General features: G+C 36.4%; 1 long non-coding RNA gene across 1 annotated transcript; it reads right to left on the bottom strand.

Moving 5' to 3' along the window:
* Positions 1-11372: 11372 nt before the first annotated feature.
* LOC135298027 (uncharacterized) lies at positions 11373-22301 on the bottom strand. The gene is made up of 3 exons (XR_010359987.1): positions 22205-22301; positions 17755-17853; positions 11373-13034 (listed from the first exon to the last, which is right to left on the bottom strand). It is a non-coding gene; the product is annotated as an uncharacterized LOC135298027 (long non-coding RNA).
* Between the last annotated feature and the right edge of the window lie 566 nt (positions 22302-22867).

Below are 22867 nucleotides of genomic sequence, written 5' to 3' on the forward strand. Positions count from 1 at the left end.
GTGTGTGTGTACACACACAGATTATTTAAGTTGCTTTATTTTAAAACCTGAGTGTATCACAGAAAACAGTTACTTGTATTAGTTTCTCATGTGTATCCCTTTTAATGCAAATAACATTTTAAAATATGCTTCTTTCCACAAATTTTTCCAAACTTCTGATAACCTTTCACAAATTCATTAAAAGCAGGCAATGTTGCAGTTTTTTCTATCCCTTCCAGCCCACAGCCTCTTTCTCTTCTGTATAGAAGAAATGAGGGAGATGCTATAAGCCATTCCATTGCTTTTTAGTTGATGCATTTGCCAATTAGTGTACAAAACATCCTCTGAGAGCAATATTTAATTACTGCAGATATTTAGATTATATCATGAAATCCCAGCCAAGCCTCAAATATTTTTAAAATTACCTAAGTAACATTCTTATTTTTCTTAATTATTAGCTGACCCCTTCTAAAAAGCAGGTCTCTAAATTAAAGAAAAGCAGTAGATAAAATATTATTTTTTGCTGCCATAGGCAAAAAATTTTCCTCTATGAGGTTGTGACAAATAAAAACTGTAGTAGGCCACTAATAGCCATGACCTATGGCAGCCTTGTAGTACTGTGAAACTGAACTATTTTCTTTTCTGAATCTCCAAGCACACACTGAGAATCTTAGGTCAGCATATATGGTAAACAAATCACCAGTCACCCAATAGCTACTTCACTATCTGCTCCAGAATGAAAGATCTCTTCCCGAGCTTGAACTTCTGGACCTTGGTTTTGACCCTGTCTGAATTTTCATTGTGTTAAAAAATTATTTTGATGGTAAAAACTGTGAATCTGCATACAGGCCTGGTGAGGGAAATACATCAATAAGTAATTACTAAAATAAGTCAGGCTGCTTGACCCAAGCATGCAAGCTTTCTAAATTTATTTCCTTCGTCCCCTTCTATACTGTCACTGCAGCTTTAATTCCTCCTTCTCTTCCATGAATCCATTTACACGGATCGCATCAGTGCCCTTGGCAATTTATTTAATATTTCTAGTTCTCTTTGCATGAAATAGCCCTGCTGGAATTCCTGTTTATTTCTAATTTCATTTTGTCTGCACTGTTTTTTTTCAAACAGCAGGTTACAGTTGATTAAAATAAATCTGAAAACAGATGCACTTAGTAAACGAAGTGTTTGTAAATTGATATATTTTTTTTTCTTTAGCAATGTTTTGAAACTCTACGTTATTAATGAAATTCCACAAATAATTACTCTAAATCTCATATTCAGGTAATTGCAAAAATAAAATGAACATCTGTTATTACAAATGCATAATGCCAAGTCATAATGTGCAGGTTAGGGGTTAACACAAGCAAATTGGACATGGTACATAAACACAAAATAAATTATTGTATGGTAGTCTAATTAGGTTTCAAGCATTATGTTAATTATAATTTATGTCAATTCAATAATTAAAGAAAACAAGCTCTTTCCTTAGTTTCTTATTCAAAATCTTCTGTGTACTAAATTATTCTGTGTCAGCTAGGGTGGCACTAGACCATAAATCTGGCAGCAGCAGCAAACAATATTTTTTAAATCCAAGAGAAAGCTTAGTTTATGTTAGATTTGAAAGTTTTGCTAATTAAATGGGGTCAAAAGTAAACAAGATCAAGTTAAGCAGGGCATAGAAAACCTATTTGTTGTCTGTCCACAGAATTAAATATTTATTACTTTAAAGATACTGACCTAAAGTGTTTGCAAAATTAAATTAGAAAGGAATAGATTTTCTAAGGACAATCCTAAAAAAAAAAAAAACCAAGAAAAAAAAAACAAACAAAAAAAAAAAACCAAAAAAAAAAACCCCACAGAAAATCCGATCATATAAATACATGGCTAAATATAACTATTAGAGATGATTTTTATGCATTTGCTTTCACTAAAATCCTTTTTTTCTGGATCTTCTCTATACAAAGAGAGTTATTCTTAAGAACAGTTTAGATTCTGGCATAAATTTAGACATGATCTGAGCGTGCTGCATCTTCTGAATATGAAGATCTATTACCAGGGTATCACCTGAGTAGGCTTCTCTACTCTCACAGGTAGAAGATTAATCCAAGTATGTAATCTATCTCCATTATGCAATTAAGTCAATTACATTGCTTTTGATCACCACAGATTTTATAAAAGTACAGGAATACCACCTATACCTTTTATAGCTATAATTAAAAATGTGAGCCAAAATGAAATCAACATCATGGACCTAACAGATATATACTGTCCAATCACCCAAACGTTATTTAAGAGCAGGCCCTTCCAAATGTGTACTTTATGGTGATTTCACCTCTATCTGCAATTCCTAACAAGATCTTTTCCATTCCATTTCTAGAGTGGCTTTTTGTTTGCTTGTTCCTTAGCTTCCCCAATTTTCCATTAATCATGAGACTGCATTCAACCTGGCCTTGAACACTTCCAGGAATGGGCCATTAGTAACAATCTACTGTACATCTACTATTGTATTTCTGTCCTATATCTGACTGAGATATCCTCATGCATCTCAAATGGTACAAATTGTCTACATTTAGCCTACAGAATTAAGACCAAAGAATAACTTCCTTTCTTTTGCTTAATTATGTAATTCTTGCAAAATTTTGGATAGACTTGAACCTATGTTCAAGATTCAACAGCCTAAAACACCTTAGTACTTCCATTTGTAGATGTCATATTCCCAGTTTCAGTCTCCAAGCAGATGCAAGCTGGCATCCAGGAAATTATGTCTCTTTATCAATAACTTTGCATCACAATTCAGGATTGCACTTCAACAAAAGCAGTTGAGAGAAGTGACGTTCAGATTCTCCATTTAAGGACACATGTTTCCATTTTGCTCATCTGAGTGCAATTTTACTATCTTCTGACAAGATAATCTATATTACTTTTTATCTCCATTATATTATTACTATTTTCTTCTTGTCTCTTAGTACCAAAAACTGAGGACAAAAGTCAGCAATATTTTACATGATATTTTGAAAAACATTCACAACTTTTTCATGACATGGAGATTATTGATATTTTCTAGTCTTATATCAAATCCTTGTCCAATCAAGGAATCTAGGATCTACACAAACATCTTCTCTTAAACATCTCATATCTCAGTTTGCACAAAAAGACTGTAAATCGGTGGACAAAAGTGTGTTGTCACTGTCAATAACAAACCATTACAAAAATCAAAATAACTAGAACAAGAGAAATCTCATTTCTAAGACGAAACAAAACATGTTTCCCAGACTATGGTACAGGTCTTGAGATGTCATTCTTGAGATGTCTCAGAACAAGTAATATTAAAGAAGTAATATTTCAGTTTCTGTTATAGAAAATCAAAGATGATTCAGCACTTGTTATAACATGCTTCTTTTCTGGATTTACCATTCTGTACTTCATTTCAACACCTTGATATATAGTTATTCATATTTTATATTATGTATATCATCATTGCTTTCTTAAGAGGAAAGGCATCATATTAAACTAATGATAAGCTCCTAGTTAAACACAGAAACCCAGGGGAAATGAGGCTGGGGTTTTTTTCCCCCATTTTCACTAGTGTTAGTGTCAATAAGGATCTAGTCTTACATATCTTAAAAGCATTTATACTCTAGATGCCAGCTGAAAAATGCCTTCTTAAGCTATTTTTACCCTGTATAAGTACCTTTCATTCAGCTGGCCTTTGCTGGCCTCTGAAGTCTGTACCGGCTATGTAAGAAATTCAAGTACATATTTCAGGATCTTTAGCTTACTTAGACTTAGTCCTAGGCTTGTTCTTTTTCTTAGACAATGCAAAATGAGACAGAGAGGAAAAACTTCTCATGATATTTTGATTATCTTGGAAAAAGGTTGGTTTTTTTCAATTTACTCATGCAGCATTTCTGAGTTCTTTCTTCCTGCAGGCGCTCTGACAGGAAAATACCCCAAATTAGATGGATGTCCTCTGACTTCTTCTGTCCACTCCTTCCATCATAATAGCATAGATGTGCCAATTGCTGCTAAGTCCTCTTTTAGTTAGTAAATGTAGAAGATACCAAAGCACATTGTCAGAAATTGTGCCAAGGTGTGGCTACTGAGCTAGCACTGAAATAGAAGAGGAGCTCTTACGGACTGAGGCTGCATTACTCCTGAATCAGAGCGTGAGAGAGAGATGATGCTTTGCTGTAAGAATATGACAAAACAGAGGTAGAACTGAGCAGATTCTTTACAAATCATGGGACAAGTATTATGTGGATTCTTCCTCAGCATGGGTATATTATATTTTATTGGCATCCCTATTTTTTGTTTGGCATTTTTTATTTTTTTGACTGGCATCCTTATTTAAAATGAGTATGTGCAGTGCAGAACTAGTATGCAGCTGACACAGCCAGCATTGCCTGCCACTCCTTTACCATTTAGTCCACCACATCACCTAAATGATTTGTTAAAATACACTCTTTATTTTATATTGATATATGTATTAAAATTAGACGTATGGAAATAAAATTATATGTATTTTTTAAATGGCAAGAACAATCTACAATGATGATTCTAAATATAATATAGAGTTTCAGAGGAAGAAAATTCAATAATAACTGTAAACTGAGTGTCTCAGGCAAAAGCCTACATTGTTTATACTACCATGAAGTTGTGTAAAGATAGAACAAAAATCCAGATCTTCTTATTATCTTTGGGCCAACACACCTGCTGTAACATAAGGTACATCGATCACAATGTTCTGCAACAATATACTTATATGTTTAGCTCATGAAATCCCAGACTTGAAGGCATTCCACTTTGGTCTATAGTCAATATGCTATGAAAAAGACAAATCTTGGTACTGAATGCCTAGGCAATATCATGTTTTATCATCAAAATATTTCAGAATTGTGGTAGTCAAGGCTTATGGGATTGGAAATTATTTAGCAGACCTTTAAACTCTTTATTTCTTGTACCAAAAGAAAAATAAAATGTCTTAAAATGAAACAAACTTGTGAAGAACTGCAATAACATTCATTAAAACTTACTATCCATGCATTTTCATTAATTTGTGAACTGCAATATTAGGGTAACCCCTTTCATGTGTTACTTCCTAATTAATAGCTCCATTAAAATTTACCTTATCAATTTTCCTCTTTTGAGAAACACAGTGAGGATGAATAGCTTGGAATGTTTTTCACTAGATTTATTGTGAGATTAAATAATGTTAACCCATCATAAGAAGTGGCTTGCATAATATAATTAGTTTGATGTCATTAACCAATGAAGAATAGTTTGGTTATTTGGTTTAATTGTACACAAATGAAATAATTTCTTGCAGAAGTATATTGGCATAAGAGAAATGTTTTTGATTTTTCATCAAAGGCCAAATCATTCCTATTGGTGGCTGGATGCGCAAGAGAAAAGGGAGGAAGCAAAGGCACTAGAGGTATTGGCAATGTCCAAACTAGGAAAAAAGTGTTCATGTTTCACAGGCCTTACCGGTCATGCCAGGAAGAATCTCTCACACAGTGCTTTGCAGATCCCCTCCTGTACACACACACATATTTCCTTTAAGAAAAGGGATCCATAGGGAAGGATGAAGCACATCAAGACCTCAGAGCAGGAAATTGATGTCTGATCATCCAGTTCAGACATTTCTGCTGAATGTCTGGTGATGGTTCAAAATTCCACTGAAATTGTACCTCCTCAGAACATGCTGACAGGATGAGGCTTAACAAAATTGTTTTGCATACTTATGGAAAGTAAATAAAGTTGCAAAGATGAAAAATTGAAAGTTAGTTTCCTACTCTGAATCATTTCTAGAAGCCCTGTTTTGAAAGGATTCAGAGCAGTAGCCTATATCTACATACTCAAAACTGCTCCTTGCATCATGGTCTTCCTCATCACCAAGTTCAGAGGAAGCCTAAAAGTACTTGATTTCCTGGGCCAAAGTCACAATTTGTGAATACCAGGCCCGATCATTTTCTTACTAATATTTGACTGAAGTTTCCGTGTAAGGGTAAAAGAGGAATGGTCTGTACTGTCCTACATTTGATACAATGGAAATTTGTTGCCAAGGAAACAACAAGCACAAAATGCTTCCTAAAAAAATTAAAGAGTGCCAGAAAGGAGTTGGCTGGTTTATTACTTTCTGTGTGCTCAATGACGGAGCTTTCAAGATCCTGCCTATAATTTGAGGACATATCCACCTACATTGGTTGGGTCTGCATGATGCAAACGTATCTGACAGCACACTGTGCATCCTGTCTACGTGAGATTGCACTGACTTTACATGGCATGACATACACTTGTTTCTTCTCTAAGTCAACACACTATTTTACCTAGTGTTCTGTAATAACCTCTATCTAATGCTTACTTTTCCTTAAGATCCCCACCACAGATCTGCAGTTGGGAAGAGGCAGACAGCAGGGATGATACTGAGGGGTTTTCTTGTTAACTTGCTTCATTCAAGTATTATCACTATTATGCTTTTATAAGTTATTAGTGGTATGAGAGATGCCATTATAAAACATAACAATGTGTGATGGTAATTGTGCCATTAAACTCTCTAGTGGAACATTAATTATTGATCTTTGCTTCAAGAGCATCAAAATGTTGTATTAGAGCTGCAACGAACTGTTCACCTTACAAGCATTCAACTGAACTATGTCATTTAAAGGTGACAAGGTTTAACTCTGTTACTATATTCAGGGCAATCTAAAGACTGCAGTAGAATTGCTAACACAGCCAAACCTGCCTACCAAAAACAGGATATCTGACACAAATAAACTTATTTTTGGACTGGATATTCTTTAATTCATTCTCAGTTTCTTATTCTGTGTTCTCCTTCTGAGTTCCCTGGTTCCCTGCAAACCACACTTTTATCAATAAGGGCTTGGGAGAGGGTTTATCACTCTTCTTGAGGGGCACTCTGGTCAGTTCTGTCAATACCATTCAGGGATGAAAGATCTGTGCAAGAAAGTCCTAGATTTACAAGCCAGTTGTGCTCTCTGGTGGGAGTTCTACCTCAAATAATTAGTGGTATCCCTGCAGTGATATGGGCTGAAATAAGTACAAATATGGCAGAACCACATTCAAAACAAGTCACTAGGAAAAAGCAAGGCCTCCTCCTGCTGCAGTGCCATCCGAAAAGTCTCTCTTCTTGGTTTTTTGGGTTTCTGAAGTTACCTTCATTAATTTGAGCTACTGAAGAGTTACATCCCTGCTGATAGAGAAACTGGCTAGTGTGTTGTTTTGTAATGTAATGTCACATAGCACAGCCATCCTGCTCTAGCCCCTGATTTCATAAGCATATATTATAAACCTGACTATAAGCATTAGCAACTGACACACAGCAGGACTAGAAAAATACTTTAGGTATCTATCTTTCGCCTACCTGTGACTACACCTAATTTTGTTTAACCCTTTTTCCTCTGTCCCCCTCATTTCTGTCTCTAATATAAAGTACAGAATATTCATGTCTTCTTCCTTATTTAGTTGGTGCTGACTGAGAAACATCTTTCCACTTCTGGCCATTCTTAAACCTAACAAACTACAGACTGTACTTTTCACATTCACAGAAGTATAGTATAGAAAAGCAATTTTGTCAAACAACACTTTTCTTACTGTAATTGCCTTTTCTCTGTCATTTTTCCCCTTGCTGACAACCATTAAAAGAGTTCTCACTGACTGATGTGATGTTGGTCAAACCTGGTCCTATAGATGATGCTTTCACATCATGCTTGAGGTTGGGCAGGTGAAGAATCAGTCCACGGGGCCAAATGATAAATTCTCTTAATGTTAGCATTCCAAATTGCAACTGCTCTGTTTTGGGACAGTGCTGTTGCTATGCTGTGGCAGATTTTCAACAAACCACAACAATCCACACTAGCAGAGAATTTAGTTCTGATACTTGCCAGGATAAAGATCAGATTAGACTGATCTTTAGATTTTCCTAAAGGAAAATAAATCACAGATATTTTCTTCTATAGAAACAAAATCCTTGTCCCTAGAGGGAATTTCCAACTCTATTTCATCTGCATAAAGGTTAAAGGTTCAGATTCTGCTGGGTTGTTTTTTGGTTTTCTTTTTTTCTTCCATTATCATCATGACTGTTGAGTAAGGATTAGTAACTTTTTGTTCCAGAGGTTATCCAAGAGATTTGAAAGAAATAAACAAAAGAAAAAAATGCAAGATCCTCAAATCCTAGGTTATTTGAATAAATTCATGAGGTATGGGTACAGATTGTCAGCTGTCTGAATCAGCTGCCACACAGCAGAATATATGTACTCTGTAGGTAAAACTACCATGTTGTGCCAATGTAGTCATGCTGGAAAAAAAGTCTATAGACATAAAATCACATTGTTTGATTGGTACAAGTTGGCAAAATCTCTAGAATGGAGATTTTGAGGTTTTTCTTAATTTAGCCTGAATTTTCCTCAATTTTCTCAAAAACAAGAGGTTTTTCTCAATTTAGCCTGTGACCTGACAAAGGTAATGTGGCTTTTTTGACAAAGTTCTTCTTTTGCCACATGTAAAGTATCTCAGCTTGAGAGTTCTGTCAGCATGTGTGGACATCAAATATAATGAGAAAAATCTGAGATGTTAAACAGCCGAGTATGTTAAACAGCTTACTAACAATCACAAAGAGGACATACATAGAGAGAATGTAAAAAAATACAGAATTCATTAGACACTGGAAAGAAAACATAAAAGATTAAGAGGAGACTTTCAGCTACTCTGTCTTGTCCCATATTTAATTTCGTGATCTCTGATATCACCCATAGCATCTGTAATTGAACAATGAAAGAAAGCAAGATAAGCTTGCTATTTCTTTCTAGATTCTGCTATTGTAACTATGAAATAACATGATGACTTCAATGCAGAGAGAGAATTTCACTGAAGTTATTTCCAAAATTAAAGGTATTCACTATCTACCACACAGCAGTGATATTAGAATTCATTTTCAAGGATTTAAATCTGCCATCTTTAAACAGACATTTAATTCCAGCTCAACCTGAAAGCGGCCAACAGCTATCTCATGACCGTTCAATGCATGGGGTAAAATTACTTTAATTCAGTGTTGGACAATACCCAAATAAAAATATTCATCTTCCCCAACTAGATGAGCGACACTTTTACTGATAGTATCACCATTAAATCTTGTATTCCCTCAGACAGCTCCTCTAGCAATTGGCCTCTTGCCTGCTGAAATTGATAGGCATCAAAGTTACAGCAATTCAGCTATGTCCCCATTACTCTCTGTGCTTGTGGCCATATCAAGCATCACTGCCTTTATTGGAGCTCTGAGAGAATTTAAGGCTTTCCCACATGGAGCATGTTAAGTGGACAAGCATCAGTTTGTATTTTAGGTCAAGTCTAGCACACCCAGTTTTCAGACAAATTCCAAAAGAAACAACAATTCAAGTACGATGATGCATTTCAAAAGGAACATATTTAATTACTGGGAAGTCTGCCATATATTGAACAAACTTCCACTCTACTTGTTTCCCATGGCTGTGCTCAGAAACTGAGAGTTGTAATACTGAACCACAGCAACCAACAGAAAATAAGCAAAGTTTAATGAAATCCCTGAGAGGTCTTTCATTCTACCAGTGTTTAGTGCTTAGAATAACTCACAACTAACACTTCAGAGTTTTCATGTAAGTGTCAGAAAAATCTCAGTGAAAACATGAGCATATATATACTTATGCATTTAGTAGCCTAATCTATAATAATGACTCATTGCTTCTTTGCAAGACCTAATAATAATGTTAGATTGCAAAACAAAATAAAATAACCCCTCCACTATTACATATCCATTAGCAGGCTCTGAACCACTATTGACTAGAATAAATGTCAAAATAATTTTTTCAATACAGCATAGAGGTAGAAGCAAGGATGCTAACTTCTCTACCTTTGTACAGACACTCCAGCCTTTGCAAATGCAAATTTATTCTTATACTAATGTCCTAATCCTCCTATATAATATTTCCTAAACTTCTAATCCAGTTTAAAGAAAAAAACTTATTCCCACTAAATACAATCTACTTTCAAGCAAGTAGTATTTACAATCATCAAGACATATTTACTTAATATTCTACCAGAATTTGAAAAGCAAACATTACCTGAAAATCACTATTGTTGTTTTTGTTCTCTAGGATACTGTAATTTATAGACTTCTTTAGATTTTGAATTCTGGAACTATAGTGGCCTCTATTGTTGTCATATTAGAACAGCATGTATTGCAAGTATAAATAAACCCTCTTTCTTTAGACACTTCTAAATAATTGAAAATATATTACAATAGTTCTTGTAAATCAACCTATCACCTTGGCTCCAATTTACAGACAAACATTTTAAGACATTCCTGTGAAAATAACATCCTCACGCAGACATCTAACATCAGATCAGTCACAGAAATGCTAAGCTTTGTTGTGAACTGAAATTGGGTTTTGCTTTGAAAATTCAAGATATAAGGCCTGTAAAATTATCTCATTGTGCTGAGAAAATCAGGAAGCTCACATAAACTAAATGCAGTCTTTTTCTTCTTGCTGATCAAATGATTGCTTGTGTGAAGACAAAGGATAGAATTGTATGCAACCTCAGACATCAACAAACTTTGATTAGATCATAGATTTAATTTAGGCTTTTCCAGTGCTATAAACAGCTACATTAATAGAAAAAATAATGTGGTTTTTTTTTTTTTCCAAATTACAGTTTAAACAAACTTAGAGTACAGGTATAAATCTGCTTTGGAGATTACATGTCTCTTTGTCAACTGGCTGTTCAAGAGTCCCACACAGTTTCTTTAGAAAATTTATCTAGTTTTTAGATTAATAAAAGCAGACAAGATGAATGTCATCCGAAAAGATTAGATCTGATGTCAGTTTACTAAAAAACCAACAGAATAATTAGTCTATAAAAAATACCCAGATGCAATTTATGTCAACACTTTATATACGAGAATGAATTTTCATTGTGAGAAAGTTAAATAGTATCTAATTTATTAATCAGTTTTTCCCAACACAGTCAGGAGACAATTAAAATGATGCACTGAATTTCAGGTCTATGAAGTACTGAAGTCTGATATTAAATATTCCATTGAGAATAGATTAAAATGCAACTCCCTTGTTTCCTTTCCCCTCAGGAAGCATGACTGATCTTCCTTATTCTCACTACTACAAGGTGATTTATATTCCTTGTGTTTAATGTCATATCAAAAAATTATTTCCTTCCCAGTTTTGAGCCAAAAATAATGATCATGATTATACTGTTGGATTTATAAAAAAGAGCCAATCTTTTGGAGAAACAAATGGGACCAAATGCTTAAGATTTCAAATCATACAGAATCAAATGTTCTGAAATGTTAGAGAATTAATAAAAAAATAATAATAAATAAAGGTCTTATCATATTTGCAGCAAAGTATGTATATATTTCTTGACTAAATTTGGAAAAAAATACTAACAAGAAAAAAATTATTTGTGGTTATAGTGAGCTTTAAAAATGCATACAATGGGATTTTTTTATCAAGACCCAGGGATGCGATGAATGAAGCTTGGGTAACTTGGATACACAACTTAGAAAGGAGACAAGCCTAACACAAAATAATTGAAGATGTTGAGAGATCACTGTTCTCATACCTCAGTGACTTTTGCAAATAGATAAGATGCATGCACTGCATGCATCTGTAAGTAGGCAACAGATCTGAGCAGATCACTCTGTCAATCTCATATTTTACAAGGTCAAATAAAAGGCTATTTTTATGTTAAATTCAAATTGCAAACTACTCCATTTGCTACTTCTTTTCATCTGCAAAAAATAGTAACAATCACCCAGGAGGTAGAAAGAGAACAAAACATGCATGTATGAGCAAACACCTCTCCCTTTGAGAGATGTTTGCTCCCTTTCAGGTATCAGTGAAGAAAAAATTAAAGTTGCTTCTGCTGGTAAGACTACCTTGAAGAGCAAGTCAGCAGTAGTGCTAGTGTATGGTCACCTTTTTTCAGTACCTTGCTACTCCCCCTGAAGAAAGGGGATATTGGATTTCAGTCAGATACTTCAGTAGAAACAGTTATTAAATGGTTAGTATTACTGAAATAGGCACTGAAGGTGACTCCTAAAAAGCTACATTTTCTTTGCCCTTCCATTTGATAGATGTGTCAGAACTATGGAACTCCTCCAGCTGAAAGGGACCTCATAATATCATCTGATCCAGTTTTGGGGGGAAAGGGAACCTAGATGAGATTCTCTAACGTCCTGTCCAATTGCACCTCGAAATCCTCCAGTGCTGGAGTCTCTTATTGACTTTGCTGTAAAAAATCATTGGCTTTGCGGTAAAAAATTCTTTCCTTATATCATGATAAAACCTGTCCCAGTACAGCTTGCATCTATTCCCCCATACCTTCTCTAGGTGGCTCCTTGTAAAAAGAGAGCTTCTATCCTCTCTGCAGATGCTCTTTAAGGACTGAAATACCATGAATGAAGTCCTCTTCTTGGCCTTCTCTTCTCCAGGGGGGAAAAACCCTCTAATTTCTTCACTCTCTTCTCATAGAGCAGGTTCTCCTTTGGTCGTCTTCACGGGCTACTTTTGAACCCTCTCCAGTCTGTGTCGTTCTTGAATTGTGGGGACCATAACTGGGTGCAGTGCTCCAGGTACAGCCTGACAAGTGCTGAGTACACTTGCCAGTGGGATGCTCTTGTCTATACTTCTGCCAGGAATGCCCCCTGTGGATACAGCCCAGGATCCAACATGCCATTGCTGCTGCAGCAACTCACAGCTGCATACTTGTCTTCCAGGTCACCTCCAGCAAAGCTCCTCTGCAGTCACAGATCCTGGCCTGTGCTGAGCTGTTTGGTTATGGCATCCCAGGTGTATGACTACACTTGTCTTTGTTAGACTTTGCACCATTACTGCTGCCATTCCAGGTTCTCCCTTTAGGATGGCTCTCCCTTCTGGCTTGTCCAGCCCACTGCTCAGTATGGTGTCATCAGCCAACTTGCTGTGTTTTATTCCCATCATCCAGATTATTTATGAGGGTGCTGAACAGCGTGGAGTTAGGCATCAATCCTGGGGGGCACATCTCACTTTAGACAGACTGCCAGCCTCAGTAAAAAAATTTGATCACAGTGAAATCACCAAGAAATATTACTCTACTAAAAACAGAAAATAGGTTCTAAGTGATGGGGAAAATGTAAATCTGGTTATATGAAAGGTTAATTTATGAGAACCTTCATTTTAAAAATGTCTGTAGGGTATTTTGAGCATTTCCTGAAGATACAGCACTTTTTCCTTATTGTAGCACTAAAAAGGGCTACAGTAGAGATGGTGTGGTGAACTGAGTTAAAATATGTATGGGATTATGTATAGGATTTTTTTTTAAGTTTAGTTGAAACAGTTGTTGAAGACAGAATTTAGTAGAAGGATTTGTTGTTGTTTTTTTGGTTTTTTTTAGATCAGTCAGTGAGATTCATGGTGGTGTTAATTTCGTTTAACAGAGTTTCATAAACTTCTATTTTGCTTTTTAATCCAACTTTAGACTTCTTTTAAATCTGTGTTTTTCACACAAAGCATCTGTGCAGCTCTCATTTCCCCCAGGTCTTTATTTAGAGCAAAAAAGTAGAGTTAAATTCAAATGCAACTTTGGGCTTTCATTGTTCAGATGCTGCTAGATATCGCCCATTTTTTTTCAGAAACTCACAGCACCCTTGGGGTTCTGTTAGCCATTCTAATAGCAGAATTAGAAGAAGACAGATGGAAAAAGAAAGAATTAGAGTTCGAAGCAGCTGTTATAAAATCTGCTTCAAGAATAAAATTGCTTATATAGCCTTACTCAGACAAAGCCAAAAATGGAAAACACATTTTTCACCCTGGCACACCAGCTGGTGTCGCTGCTATAGTCAATGCAACTGTACTGCTTAGAAAAACACAGATTAGGAATTGCATCATCAATGACAACATGAAAAAGGACAGACATATGAATTAATATGTCTCACCCTTTCTCCCATAAATCTTGAAGCAACAGGATTTATTTAAATAAAAACTTATGTAACTATAAAAATAAGTTTTAACTTGTGATGTTTAACCCTTGAGCATTCTCATTGGTAGGATATCTAACAGTGGTTTTGGAGATAGTTGAAGAGGCACTGATTAAATTAGTGTGAGGGTGGTGAATAGGAAAGTACTTTCTCAGATAAATCCACATTTCCAACCCCTGTCCTAGAGCAACCCAACCACTTTTCTGTTTTACATCACAAATTAGCATGAACACAACATGTAGTAATGCTGTTAGTGACATCTCATGTAGACAAATACTTCAGCTTGCCCAGATGTTATAGAAATTATATATATGGTCCTGGAACCCTGCCCATATATGAGATCTGGCATGGACCACTGCCTGGACCACTCTGATTTACCTGGACATTACCAAAATGTTCTATCCCTGACCTAATCAGCAATATTAGACTTCACACCATTACATGTGTGAGTGGGAACAGAGGTGGTAAGGGTAAGATAGAGTTATCTAAACAAAACATCACCCTGTAAATTGTCCAGGTTCTGGACAATCTATATCTTGCCCAGGTTCCCAGTGCTACTCCAGAAAATTGCAGATCTTCTGCTGGTTCTGTGTCATATCTACCAGCACCATGGAGTTGGCTCAGACAGCTAAGAGCAACTAACATGACAACAAATTACTGTTTTCAAGGGAACTGAGAGCTAAATGACTCTCCTTTAATTAATCTTGAGTGTCAGGTGCTACTAGAAAATCTCTAGGGTTTGCTCTAGTATATTAAATTTGGCCAGTAAAGGTCCTGGGTATGAATGTTAAATGGCATGGAATGCATTTATACTGGTATCTAACTATCCTGGCACTCAAAACTAGGGCTGTCACTAAGCCAGTTGTTGGCTTTACCGAGAAAGGCTAAAAGCATGCAAAAAACACTCAGAGCATTTAATAATGTGGATGATCATATTTCAGTGCCCAGGAATAATGCCTATTACTTACTTGTGATCTATTGATCTAGTGTGTTTCTAAAGCAGGCAGATGGGGAGAGAGATATCTCTAGTGACTCTTTCTATGGGTGCCCATGAATGCACTAAGGAGCATTTTATTCCCTAGTGACCATAAAAAGACTCCCAACCCATGACTCATATAAAGAAGGGTTATCATCATGCTGATATCTCTGAAATATGCACGTATCTTTCCTACTGTTTGGTCTTAAACAGCTCAGCCTCAGACTGAGCCCCAGAAATCTAAGCTCTTGGGTTGGCCTCCAGTAGATGGGCATCCGAAAAACCTGGGCTTAAATTTTCTGAGCTGGCATTCCTTAATACACAGTCCCAGAATCCTTCTTAGTGATCTGAAAGAGCTGGAAGCATCTAACTTGAAATGTTTCTCAGACCATAACGAGATGAGCAACATCCACATCCTGTCACTGAGCTGCAGAACTTTTTGGAAACACATAGTAGAGGGAGTGAGGTGGTTAATTCTGTAGAACACTTTCTCAGTAAGACTCATCAGAAAATGTGAGTTCTTACAATTTAGAAGCTTCACATTTTTCTCCCCTGTGGATGACCAGTGAGAGGTTGATGACAGAACTTGACAGGTCATGCAATATACAATCTCTTCTATAACCTGAGCTAGCTGCAAATCTCCTGCTTTCAAGAAACCACAGATTCAAGTTTATTTCAAATAAAATATGTACATGTCTGTTTCCATGAAAATATTGTCTTTAATTCAACAAATCCTCTATCCTTTTGTCATACTGTTCCAAGACATTTGCAGGCAACAAATACATCCTACTGCACTGTGCTGATATAAAAAAAATTAGGAAAATAATTTCTGCTCCCCTCTTGTAGGTTGTCTAGTCTAGTCTAATGGGAGATTTGTCAGTCCTGTCTTGAACTCAGATGTTCAATTTATCTTTCTTGAACATAACTGACTAGATGATAACATACCATTACCATAATTTTTTCCTTGTTTACTCTAAATACCTCTTCTGACACAACTTAAATTTTAGTTGGCTATTTTCATGGTTGAAACACTGTAGATGCTTTCACTATCAAATCTGTGAGTTTGATCTACTCTTTATAGTCTTCTTTTCCTTTGAGAGGCTTACTGCAGAATGTTGTTATTAATGCTAAAGTGCATCACCTCACACTCTGTTGTACAACATTTCATCTCAAATCCTTCAAAAATATTTAAGTTAATGCTTAAAATGATGTGCCGCAAGGTCTGAATCCTTTATAGCTGAGAAGCACTTTCAACAGGATTTTCAGCTCCCTGGGAAAATCTTTTGATTATCCTCTAATAATTAATTGAGTGAAGCAACCCACAACAGTCCACTATCTCCCAAGGCCCCAGCTTTGGGGCTGGGGCTTGGGTAGGAGAAAATATACAGACCTGGCTTATGAACCTAACCTCCAGAGTAGGGAAGGGAGTCAGAAATACTCATCTTGGCATTTCTCTTTTTCACAAACAGACCAAACAGCTCCTCACTGTGAGGAGCTAGGACTCAAGTTCTCTCTGGAGAGACATCAGACAATGTGCATTAAGCTTTGTTGAGTATCATTTGCAGTAATCTTTATTCAATCTGAGACTGATTAAAGTGAGAACCATGGTGTCCTGATATCTTAAGCAGTCATTAAACCTCAAAAGAGGGGGAAGATGATGAGTGCAGCACAAAAGTAAAAAAGCATTGCCTAGTTCTGAGAACACTAAGGACTCAAAACACAGGAAAGAAACCCTCATTTAATTTGGTTAATTTAATGAATTTAAACTTTCGAAGGCCCTATTTTTGCATTCAGCCTTAGGTAGAGGTAAGAAGGATATCCAAACTGCAACTACAGAGCACCACACAATAGCTGCAGGTGCAATGAAGAGAAAATATTTTCTTCAGAATTAACCACACTTCACTCTTATTCTAAAAGCACTTAGATTGGCAGAAATTTCTACCATGATGAAAGAACATCTCTAGGCAATCCCATTTTTCCCAAGACCACTGACACTATAGCAAAAATGCTAGCACAGCAAACTGGAAGAAAACTCTCCCTAAACATGATGGATTGCTGTTTTCAGGCAGTTTTTCAAAAGCTGTTTATCTTCCATCTAGATATTCATATGCCATGGATATAAAATTTTGAAATATAATTTTATTCTTTAATAACCTACAGTACTTGTTCCCCAGGGGATATTTTAATGCTCTAGCATAATTTATTAAAGAAGGAAAACTAGAATAAAATCAAGCTTAATGTGTTCTTCTATTTACTAAACCTGCTTAGCTTGGGATAATTTGATTATTTTTAATTGCAGCTTAAATGGTCATAAGTATATAATTTTCAATATTCGATATTTATACTATTTGTACTATTTGAGATTTATACTATTTACAATAGGATTTTTGAACATTATCATCATCTGATTAATCTACTTAACAGTCACCAACTGCTGAGCATATTAAAGCTTAAGACAACAATTCATAAGATCAACAGCACTTTCATGAAGAATAAAACTAACATACAATTTTCATTTTTGATTCAGTTTTTATTTTTGTATTATATATAAAGGAAGAAAAATGACAGTATTTTGTGCTGTTAAAATATTCCCAAAGAAAGTAAAAAATTATAATGTTGAAAATTACAAGTAGAAATAAGGGATAAGGATAATAATTACAGTGGAAGAGCAAAATCAAAACAAGAATCCTTGCCATAGCGCATCTCACATAATGTTCAGGAAAATTTCTTTTATTCACATAAGAATGATGGCAAAATAAACCTCTTTTATACTAACCTTGACTTCAGTGCAGCATCCGCAGGGACCTTGCATGTGCTCTTATCTCTGGTTCATTGGATCTTCTCCAGGTCCAAGTTTGGAGACTTGAAGTCCTGACTGCAGGGAGAACAGTGGTACTGAAGTGACAAATGCCTCAAACCATTCCCTGCTGTTGGGCAGAGCTGCTGAAGTTGTGTCTCTTCACCTCAGAAGCACTATGCTTAAACAGCCCCTCCTACTACCACATGTTTTCAGCGGTAATTCTTAAGGAATCCACAGATCAGTGACCTGAGGAACAGAACTGTCTCATGCATTCCTGCCACAGGGGCAGAAGCCTTCAATAGGAAGGCAGAATATGCAGTTCTGGGAGATAATGGCTACATTGGAGCAGCCAAGACTGCTTGCAGTTCTAGCCAGACGTCACATATGACACATAGTTTTGAACTGCAAAGCCCATTTGACTGCAAGAAATGTTCACCACAGATGATCTGAAACATCATCAGCAATGGTAGTTAAGATCATAAGATCCATGGGGATATAGGTGGCCTTGAGTGCATACAAATAGCAGCCCCTTGCTCTCCCCACTGCCCAAATTAACAAAACAAGAAAACAGCAGCGGGAAAACAGAGAATCAGCTACAGACAAAAAATATCCCTCCTCATTTCCTCACTCTCTTGACCAGTGATGGGACTTGAGGAAGAAGCATGGAGCTGAGTCAGGGAACTATATCAGGAAAACATTTTTCAGACAGAGCGTGTCTGAGCACTGGGACAGGTTCCCCAGAGAAGCCACCAAGCCTGACAGTTCAGGAAGTGTTTGGACAACATGCTCAGGCACATGGTGTGACTCTTGGGTGTGTTCTGCAGGGCCTCCAGGAGCTGGATTAGGTAATCCTGATGGGTCTTTTCCAACTCTTTTTTATGATTCTATGAAAATTTACAACTAATAAGGAGAATACAGCATTATTTTCTCTTTGATCCTGACACACATCCCTTCCATCCCCATTCTTCTCCTGGTCCTCATTTTAAAATTCTGCTCCTTCTTAGAACATTTTAGTACTGAAAAATTTGATTTTTAAAGTAAGATCTAGAGATATTTTCTCTGATCTAAATACATTTCTCTCAACTTCCTAAGCAGATTACCCTTGAACCATAGAAGTTCTTAATTCAGCATTTTCCCAATGCCATAGCTGCATATGCCACTTTAGCAGAACCACAGCCTTTATTCTTGAGGGCTGAAGCACTTAAAAGCCTAAAGAACCATTTTCTTGACTTGGTGGCACTTTTATCCTATCTTCGTAGATCTGTAGTCAAAATTACAGTGCTCATGGAAAGAGCATGTTTCTCTAAAAACCTCATTCTCATAAAATTGGTAATTTCTATGAAAAAGTAGTCTTTTTCATAAAGTAGGAGTGTTTACAATGATCCAATCTTACAAATTTTATAGCAGAGGGAAAGGATTTAAAAAGCAAATATTTATAAAAAAATATTTTGAAGTAAAAATAGAGCCGTGAAAGGAAGAGCATGGAAATGTCTTAAGGCACAAATGAAATACCTTTTTTTCTTCAGAATATTTTCATCTGTGGAATTTTTTTTATTATGATGCAGGAAAGAGTGTGATTGCAGTTTTGTTACTGTTGTTGGTTTATAGCATCATCTAACTCAGGTTTATTGTAATCCAGTCATTCAAAACCATTAAGTAGCCTCAATCCATCAGTGGTTCTTTTCAGGGACTAGTTAAACTGAATATTCTGGGAACCATGAAGCTGAGAAGTGAAGATCATTAATATATTAACCTTTCTTATTCCAATTAGGAAGAACTTGAATCTGTAGATGCAATGAAACTTTGTATTGAAAGTTGGCATTTTGAAATAATCCCTAAATATTTATTTTTAGGTTGCCTTGAAGAGAACAGCCCTGAGTAGCATGTGTATTTAATCTCAATTGGTGTTACATTAAGCATATTAATTAGGATTTTTCCTATCTTTCATAAGAATATTACGTATTTTATACAGTATTATTTCTTCTTGGCACAGGTTCAAAAAAATTGAGGTGCAAGCATGCCATTCACTTCAGCAAAACTTCACATAAAAAGTTTACAGAAGTACTGCAACAGAAAACTAGTATGCTAGTGTCAGAAGTATTACATTATAAAGGGTATCACTTCATTTTCATACTCCAGAGCACCAAAGCAGTGACTAAGCCTCCAGAATAAAGGCAAATACATTCTGTCAAATCACAAGTCATGCCCCAAGTAATTCTATACCCATTGGTATAGAGTTAAAGAAAAACTTTGGAGCATATACATGCTGCTCTAGCAAATATACTGCAGCTTCAGTTATTACACAACTTTCACTCCTTTGTTTTGTTATATAAAATAACAAATTATTTTATCCATAATGTCAATACAGTGTCACTGCTTTGAAGTAAAATCCAAATCTTTGCCAGTTAATTTCCTTGCCAGTGCTTTAGAATTAAAATGCAGCAGCTTTTAGCTTCCCCTTAACATTGCATGTCAATTTTATATATTCTGAGGACAATGTAATTAATGGTAGAGTCATAAAACTGCATTAATGGATACAGGCAAAAGAAAAAAGAGCACATCTTAAAAGTTTTTGCTTTGCAGGTCCACACCAGCATCTGTGGCTGAATTTGAGTGCACACAGATTTTTTTCCCCGGATATTTTGTAACTAAAAGAAACCACTAGAGGGCAAAATGTCCATTGCTAAAAAAATAAGTGACCCAGACATATGAAGGAGAAAAGTAATAGAGCAGAAAAATTCTACAAAATAGCCTTTTCCTTTCCTCCCCCCACCCCACCCTACCCCTCAAATTAAAAAGAAGCTTTTAGTCAAAACATGAATTAATAATATAACAATTGTATCTTAAGTTCTGTCAAGGAGATTAATAAGTGATATTTCTCGTGAGGTCAAATCTATGTTGTTGCTTCTTTCTTGCTTCTACAAATAGCTACTTTCTGCAAATATTTTGGTGTTCCTAGCACTAACTCTTTTGGTTTAGGATATGGAAATAACAGGAACTTGAAATTGCAAGTTTACCAAAAGTATGAGGGGAAAAAAAGAAAATTACAAACTCACAGGAGCAATCCTTAATTTAGCACTAATTTTGGTTTAGCCAGCTAAAAGAGTAAATATGCATTTCAATTTTTTAAGGCTGTATAATTAAATTGCATTTATGATCAAGTGACACATTCAAACCTGAGACCAAAATCTTACTGGTACCAAGCTATAAAAGCTATTGCCATATTCAACTTTTGGGCACCTTTCTCTCCAGCCTAGTTAGAGCCACGAGTTGGGAGGCCAGGCATCACACAAAATACACAGGGGAAATCTGATGCTGAAAGGTAGAACCACCTACCAGCACATGCTGAGGGCTTTGCAGAAAAGTACCTGGGGTCCTGCTGGAGTCAGCAAAATATCTCTGCTGCAAAGAAGGCAAATGGCATCCTGGGCTGCAGTCAGCTGAGCACTGTCAGCAGTGCAAGGGAGATGATCCTTCTCTGCTACTCAGCACTGCTGAGGCCATGCCTGTTAAGCTGTGCATCCAGTTCTGGCTTCTCAGTATGAGGGAGGTGAAGTGTTACTAGAATGAGTCAGGTGTAGGGCCAGTAAGATATTTAAGGGACTGGAGCATCTCTCCTAGCAGGAAAGACTGAGAGCTGGGAGTGTTCAACCTGGAGAAGGGAAGACTCAGGGGGATCTCAACAGTGTATATAAACATCAAAAGGGAGGGTGCAGAAAGGACAGAGACCAGCTCTTTTCAGTGGTGGCATGTGACAGAACCAGAGGCAACAGGCACAAATTGAGTATCCAGATGTTCCCTCTGAATATCTGGAAACATTTTTTCACTGTGAGGGTAACCAAGCATCTGTACAGGTTGGCTGGAAAGGTGGTAGGGTCCCCATCCTTGGAGATGCTCAAAAGCCATCTGGAGCAGCTGGCTCAGTGTCTCTGCTTGAGCACAGGGGTTGGACCAGATCACATCCACAAGTCCCTTCCAGCCTCAACCCAGATTTGGTTCTGTGAGCAGCACTGAGAGGCAGTAACTCGTTCTCTTCTAGGCAACTACAAACAGCCATGGGTAGTGAAGATATCTAGCCTTGTTTTTATGAGAGCTAGAAGACACCATAAAAAGGTGGAGACTGAGTAGAATGAATACTAATAATTAATAATAACAAAATAAATAGTTTTCTTCAGTTTTTAATAGAGCATGACATTGACCTTGTGGATAACAGTAAATAAAAGTGTATGTTAACAAAAAAAACCCCTAAAAATACTGTAACAGTAGTAGAAACAGATCTCAAGGAACTAAACAGATCAGAATTACTCATAATTACAAGCTGAACTCCATCCCAGAATGGTGGAAGAATTGAAAAATTAAGTTGCAGGTCAGACAGCATATATTTTAAGATAGCTTCTGTCACCATCTTACTACAAAGGTTTCGTACCTTCTCAGTGATATCTCAGGGGCAGCTCCTCACAGCACTGACTCCTTCTTCTTCCTCTCCTCTGCACAGCCAACAAACTCCATCTTCTCAATCAGCCAAGTGAACTCCGTCTTCTCAACCTCTTTTATAATACCCCTCCTAATTGGATCCAGCTGTGGCCCATTAAGGGCAGGCTTGTTCTTCATTCTTGGTAATTAGCACAGCTGTAACTCCTTAGGGGTGAGATTACCTTCACCATTATCTCTATTCTCCTACCTTCTATCTATCCACAAGCTTCCACAAGAGGAGAACACACCTGAAAAACAGAGAAAATATTTGTATTCAGGAGAAAAATAATAACAAGATAAATATAGAGTGAAATAACATGCAAGGGTTTTGGACACATTTTCCATTTATTTAGACTCAATTTTGTATGTTAAAAATATAAAAATATAACATGAGTTTTTAAAAAATGAAATTATTTTCCACAGTAGGGTAATGAATTAAGAGCTTATTCATCTGGACTCTAACACTCTGACACACTGAAATCTAGTAGTCTAGCTAAGCAGATAAAGATTAATAGAAACCTAACCTGAACAAGGAATTGGTCTAACAGGAGACAACACCAAAGAGAATTAAATAGGAAACTCCTGGGTGAGATTAATTAGGGAAGAAAAAATTAGC

This window comes from Passer domesticus, chromosome 3, assembly GCF_036417665.1.
Source record: "Passer domesticus isolate bPasDom1 chromosome 3, bPasDom1.hap1, whole genome shotgun sequence".
NCBI lineage: Eukaryota > Metazoa > Chordata > Aves > Passeriformes > Passeridae > Passer > Passer domesticus.